The sequence below is a fragment of the Chamaea fasciata genome, unplaced genomic scaffold (genome assembly GCF_029207755.1).
Source record: "Chamaea fasciata isolate MVZ Bird 193981 ecotype frontalis unplaced genomic scaffold, bChaFas1.0.hap1 SCAF_1, whole genome shotgun sequence".
Taxonomy (NCBI): Eukaryota; Metazoa; Chordata; class Aves; order Passeriformes; family Sylviidae; genus Chamaea; species Chamaea fasciata.
The window spans coordinates 62,029,672-62,036,870 of record NW_027094086.1 but is presented as its reverse complement, the minus strand read 5'-3'; the positions used below and the strand labels follow the sequence as shown (position 1 = coordinate 62,036,870).

At 42.0% G+C, this 7,199-nt stretch overlaps 1 long non-coding RNA gene across 1 annotated transcript; it reads right to left on the bottom strand.

The window, feature by feature from the left end:
- Positions 1-327: 327 nt before the first annotated feature.
- On the bottom strand, positions 328-3,213 carry LOC136302307 (uncharacterized). Its single transcript, XR_010724032.1, has 3 exons — positions 3,116-3,213; positions 2,174-2,268; positions 328-1,001 (listed from the first exon to the last, which is right to left on the bottom strand). It is a non-coding gene; the product is annotated as an uncharacterized lncRNA (long non-coding RNA).
- Between the last annotated feature and the right edge of the window lie 3,986 nt (positions 3,214-7,199).

Genomic DNA, 7,199 nt, shown 5'->3' with positions numbered 1-7,199 from the left:
AGTAACACTATGAACACAAGTCTAGAAGCTGCTCATTTTTTTAGAACAGATCCAGGTTAATTTAACAATGTCACATGGGTGAAATTCCTTAACAAATGACAATGGTTTTGAGGTCAGGGAGGTCTGAAAATTGCGATGTCCTTAGATATCCCCAGGTTCTTTCCTTTAAGGAGATTTATCAAAAAAAAAAGGGGGAAACCAAGCAACTGGGATAACTGATACTCAATAAAGTATATTCCTAGATGTTGCAAAGACTTATGCATGATAATCATCTAAATAGAACCCATGTGCATTAGCATCTCTGTAATTTTCCCCTACTATCTCATTAACATCACAAAATGCAGACCAACAGGATTTTGATAGCTAGCCAGCTCATGCATGTTGCAATTACAGTTCCTCTCATATAATTCCCACACTTTCCTCACATATCTGAACAAACTAACAGAGTATCTGGGGTTTAAATCATTAACATCTATAAGCAGTATCTATATTATCACACTTTTCAAGGAGTGTGGTGTTTATTGCATGACTAAGTTAGCAAAGGCACATTTGAAAAGAAAATAGCTTCTAATCTAAGTATTCATTTGCTGATGAATTAAAATCACCAAGTTATTCAGCACAATTCAAAATGAAAAAGCTGACATATCATTTATTGCAAAGGCCACAGCTATAATGGGAACGTCATTGTTTCCCTTTCTGCTGGTCTCACACATTCTTTTTAATCTTGATTATTTGTCACCCTGTTAGGGACTTCTTATGGTAATGAAATCCTTTGTCAGTGATGCAACCAGAGCCTTTTGCTGCATTTTTCCTTCCTACATAAGTCACATTTGCAGTTATAAACACTGTGGAGGTTTTTTCTGAATCACACAATTGCAGATTGTTTGAAGGAAATGCATGTTCCTGGCTGTTGCTAGGTGGCAAATGCTCTTAAAGATTTTGCAGGCTAGAGATTTCTTCAAACCTTTAATCCTCCATATTTATTTTATAACCCATAGGAACTGTTAAAAAAAACAACAAAATACCACTCAGTGCTATGATGATCACAGATATGAAAGAGATAAAAGATTTGGCATCAAAAGCTTACTCCCAATGCTAGCTGCAGGTCAGTTTAAGACTTTCATGAGGGTTGATTATCCTGTATCTGCATATTGCGAGGCTGCTCATGCCTTGTTCTAAAACTGGTGTTAGCTCCTGTTTAGAACAAGGTCCTTGATGTGATGAATAAGCCTCAGCCACAGTCCTTTGAAAAATATGTATGTGCCAAAGAACTTCACAGACTGCAAGGAAAGAAGGCAAAACTTTTGCTTAACATCTAGGAACTGATCATCTGGGGGATTTTGCCTGAGATGTTATAGCAGCACTGAGTTTCAAAGAGTATAGCAATGCATTGATAAATCTATATAGTGTTTTTCTGAAAAGAATTCTGCACTCTACCATTCCTAGGGTATGATTTTACAAAACTGGACATCAATTCCTACTTAGAGGTCAAGTTGAAACTGTATTTTTCAGATGTCCTTTTGAAATAAGGTCAAATTCACAGCTGAAGCTAAACTGATGAGACTTTTCACTTCCAAAAGCTGCCACACCAATGTCAGTGTTAGACTCAAGTCTATGTATCAGTTATATGTATTAAAGGACAGCACAAGGAAGCTCTAAATACACACACACAAAAAAAAAACCCCAAAACAAACAACAGACAAACAAAAAAACAGACAAACAAAACCACCCCAGGCTTTATTACATAGCAGCTTCAATTTCTCCTGCAGTTCATAGTACCTGTTTTAAAGCTCAGCATATTCATATTCAACCAAAAGCACGAGTCTTACAGTGGAAAGTCTTGGGTAACTCTAGCAGTATCCATTTTATATTATCCATCACATCTTTCCTTGCCAATAAAATCTCCTGTTTTCATTAAAAAAGCCAATTTTTACAAGATGGAAAATTGTTCCCTTACTCTTCCCTACCTCAGACACACATCTTCTACAACTGCAGGTGGCTTGGGAAGGAAACATCAGTGAAAAAGTGGGATACAACCTTCAGACCCTGACTTTAATATTTTCTTTAATTTTGATTGGTTGATTAAAGCTTCTATGCTCTTTGTGTTCAGCATGATACAGGAAATATATGTTCTGTGCCTACATTCATGTAGTTCTTAAAAACTGCCACTTACTGCAGAAGTCTCTTGATGGTGCTGGGATAGATGAAAAATACCGTGTCCTTAGACTTCCTGGAGAACTAGCACAAGTAACTGTATTCTTTTGAGCTCTGTAAAAGAGGCAGTGAAGCCATGATGGACTATCAGTGTCTAACCATCCAAACAAGATTTCTCATTTTCCTCAGATGAAAGGGACAGAAGTGTTTTGGAGTTGTACCATATTTGGTAGCATGGCCAAATAGCTGTTACTTGCTGAAGATTTTGACAGCTACCACCTCATAAACTCAAAGGGAGAGAGAGCTTGAAATCACCCTCTGGCTGTATGGGAACAGATATTATATATATTGACTATATATATATTATTTTATTATTACTCTGGATAAGCCTTCAGATAAAAACAGACACTAGCTTGTAGTCCTTCACATATGTCTATCCATTACTTTTATATCCCCTCTTTTTCATAGTTTCTGTAATAACTGCTGCAATCCCACTGTGAAACTAGTAAATTCACAAAATGACAGATATAGTCATTGTAGAGTCACATAAAATTCTCTCTATGTTAAAAAAAAAAAAAGTAGTCTTTGTAAAGAGTATTTTACTATGGGGGCATGAAGCAAACATAAAAGATTGATTGTTTTTATAAAGAAGTAATGTACTTTGGAGTTAATAACCACTAACAATCAAGACAAGACATTTCACGCAATGCTTGTCTCCCATTTTTTTACACTTCTTAAAAGAAATTTTTTAGCCATCTTTAAAATTACTGATTTCACAAGCAGCCTGCAAAACATCCCCACTGAAAAAAAAAAAAAAAAAAGAAATACGACTTTGTCAAATTTTAGAGGAAACTAGAGGCAATCGAGGGAAAAGCTTAATCTTCAAGTGGATTTCTAAATTTTATCTGGAAGGATGATTGATGTGCTTTCCCCTCCCACACCACTATAACTTTAATCTCACCTGGAGGAAAGAGAAAGGGAGCAATCTGACATTTAGCCCACTCAGCTCTGCTTTCCAGACTGCATCTGGGAGATAAGGAAGGAATGGAGGCACTGCTTCCTCTCATCCCTGGATATTTGGGATGCTCTCTGTGGGAGGACAAAGACCAATTACCCCTTGGAATTCTCCTCAAAGTGTTAATAATTTAGCTAATTCCTATGTCTTATTCATTATAAGCATGTGTTGAAAAGTGCTCATTATCAAAATTGACTACAAAGCCCTCTGATCCCATCAGCTGGCCTTTATTAGCATTTCCCTGTTCTCCCTGCAGTTTGTGCTTTCTAGACCAACTGCTCCTTGTGGACAGAAACTGCTAAGCTCCTCTTCACAGCTCACAAGTTCAAACCTGTCTTGACTGGTTAAATGGTACCTGCTTTGCTGCAGTGCCTCAACAGCACATATGGAACAACTATAACCTGCTTCCTAAGGAAGGTTTCTCCACATGGAAAAGGCTTCTGGCTTCACTGATGAACCTTATGCTGGTCAAAATGACCAGATTAGCAAAAGCATAATTTAAACCATTTATGTATTACCCATCTCATTTTGCTTTAAACAGGCCAGGGAACACACGCGTTTTAGCTAGAAGGTAAGAGCAGGTGCCAGCTGCTCCATCAAACTGAGACTGACTGACAGCTTCTTCAAACAAGCCTGGCACAGGTAGCATGCTTAGTACACTCATTAGTATGTTTCATATAATTCTCATCAAAGCTAAGAGGTCAGCATCCATGGTGAGAGGCCTAACTACGCATAAAGACTCAAAACAGCCATCCTTGACAGAATGTCAGAGTGTGGGGAACAGAACTTTTGTTTGAGAACATTGGCACAGCACGGTGCTGGGTAATAATGCTGTCTCCCACAAAAGCTACATCAGATAGGAACAATAAAAGTGAAGAGCTAGACTAGGGAACACTGGCTTACAGTCTGTGTAGGAACCTGTCACCAGTCACAGAATCCAAGATCACAGGAGGTCATGGACAGAGGAGCAGGTGTCACCTCCTTGAGTGAAGGCTGGAAACAATACAAGGAGGACTAGATTGACATGTTCATAATGCTATGAGGATATGAATCACTTCCTTCCCCTTGACCACTGACTAAGTTATGAAGTTAGAAATATAGTCCATTAGGCATTACTCTCTTGTCCTCCATACTTCAAGTGCTTTACAGGTTCGAAAGCCGAGTTGAACAGTGGTAATTCAAGGGACAGCTCAAGTGGAAACATGAGACTGCCATGGCCAGTGGGTGGTCCTCACACCCTGCAGCCGGGAGGGATGTTCTTTGTGGGGTGATGGGCTACTGCTTTTGTGAGCTGGAGATGTTTGTATGCAAAATGTTCTTCTGCTGTGCATTGCACAGTGTGCTCCCTCAGAGGTATGTGTTCACGTGCCAAAGGTGTGGTTGCAATCTATCACACTGGCTCATTCAAATTGTCTTAACATAATTAAAAAGCACGATTAAGCTCCAGGCTATGATGTTTGACGATCTCCTCAAGGTGTCTTCAAAGGTATTAGTCTGCAGCATGCTAGAGCTTTTCAACTGTTATATTAAAAACATCACACATGCTCTCTGTTTGCCTAGCACAGGATTCCAGAAGCAGAGCAGTGGTTTTCCTGCTTAAAACTGGAAGCACCTGAGGAGGAGAATTGGAAGAGCTAGACGGTGTTGTCACTAGCACCACCCACTGATGCTGCTTCTTGAGTGAAAACAAAATGCAAGCAGTAAACCAAAGTGGTAGATTGGGAACAGGACTTCTGTCTGCAGAAAGGCATTGCAAAGTTCACACGATCTGTCCACTAAGTGTAAGAAATTATTTTCAAACTATTTTTGCCACTTTTAAACTCAATGTTTCTTCTTTTTCGAAAAAAAAAAAAAAGTTACAATCTCCAAAATTAATCATTAACTTCTGTTATTAACACTGCTTTGAATCAGAAAATGTCATTCCTGGAATGTCTGATCCGTTACTGTGTTGAAGATGACAGGCAGCTGTCTTTGAAATTAAGTGACACAAATTGTAAAATTATAAACCACCTGTGCATCCAAGTGTTCATGTCCTTCCAGTGCATTTTTGATGTGAATCATAGATTTTTATCTGTAGATGCTGATGAGTTAATTTGCATTATGGCAATATTCATAAAATAGTTAATAAATGGGAAAAACAGGGGGGGAAAGGGAAAAAGAATGCACCTCTCTCTGGTATTACTGACACTTTGGTGGATGCTTCTGCTCATGATCCAGAACTCTCCTGTACCAGTGTAGAGTCTTGGGGAGGCTGCAACCGTACCTGCCCTCAGTACTCCATCAAAATGTAAAAGAGAGCAGTTGTTGCCAAAGCTTCGAATACGGCTATTGAGAAGTAAAAGAAAAACATATTACCTGAAAAAGAACAAAAGATGTTGTAAGAAAATGAAAAGTTTGTGAGAAAAACAAAACAAGGAATCTCAAGTGTGCTCTAAACCCCTTTGATCAAGCATGAGTAGCATTTATTTCAAGTCTACACTGTCATTCAGATGGTTTTGTACCATGGCAGGTTTAAGTCTTCAGTTCTCTCCTGAAACACTTGATGTTATATAAGATGTCATTTTAGAAAATATGAGACTGTGTTGGAAACCAATTTCCTGAAGAGCTAGGAATAGGGTCATATCGTTATCTAGTGTTATACTAGCAGCTCTGGCAATTTTCTTTTTTAATAAATATGGATAAGTCCATAGGACTCTAAAGGACAACAAATATTATTCTTTATCTTATGTCTGTGTTTCAAAATTGTGGAAAAGATGCTATGTGCAAAAAGGGTCAGAAATCTTTTTGAAGACATAAAATGACACAAAGTCCCTGATCTAAAACATTTAAAAAAAAAAAAAAGCCAAAGACACGATTACAGAGCTGTGTTGTGCGAGAGCTGAGCCGTCAAACACAAATCATCAGTTCTGACCAGGAAACTAAGTAGTTACGTGTAAATGATTTTCCCAGACCCTACACAGGGCTTGCCGGTCCCGCACAGCACTGCACGGAGTGGCCCCAGTGCTGGGCTGGAGCTGCTTTGCACCTTGGTGCTTTGGGCAACAGCCAGGAGAGCTCCGTTCCCTGTCTACAGTTTTTGGGCAGACAAGCCTCTTGAAGAACTAGCCGTACCAAATATACACAAGCCAGATGAGACTTGTAGGCATCCATGTACGGATACTTTTCAAATACAGGTTACTAAATAAAGTATAGAAGTGAATTTAGCCCATAACTAACCCCACAACACAAAACAAAACACTTTTATTTCTTTGAATCACTTTTGCTTTCTTTTTGCAAGATCAATCACAGATGTTCTTGCTTTAGGACCAGGGCTGGGCAAACACGGATAAGCATGATAGCTGTTCTCTAAGAGCGGCCAGGTGCGGAATACAAATCACCCAAAGCCAGAAGCTTTTTTTCCCCTCCGCCCGTGAGGCTTTTAAGAGAGAAGCTGATGGCGTTTAGTTTGAGACACCTCATCGGCACCCCGGATGCTAAAAGCAGGCGAAATCATGACTGCAGCCGTTCCCAAGAAGAGAGCGGCTCCTCGGCTGCCTCTCCCTGGCCCCCACACGGGCGCCCCACACTTCCCGACCGAGCCCAGCCTTCCCGCGCCAGCCGGAGCCGCTGCAGCCCAAAGCCGCTCACCGGCCCGGACTGCCGCCACCCAAGCCCCTCAGCCACCGCCTGCTCCGGCTTCCCCCCTCGGGCAGGGACCCTCCGCCTGTCCCCCGCCCCAAGCGAGACCGCACAGGAAACTCCGGGTGGGAGCGGTGGTGGCGGGACCAGTCCCGGTTCCCTTCCTCCGCCGGCGGCGGGGTGGGGCGGGGGTCTGCGGGAAAGGAGGGGCGCGGGAGGGCGGAGGGGGCAGCCCCCGGCGCCGGCTGCGCGGCGGGGCGGGAGGCGGGCGAGCGGGAGCTGCCGCTTTAAATCCATCCCGTCCCGAGGGGCGGGGAAGGGGCCGCCGAGGGGGGGCTGAGCGCGCGCGCGCGGCATCGCCCGGCGCGGCAGCGGAGCCCCGGCGGGGGCGGCGGCCCGGGGGCGGGGCGGC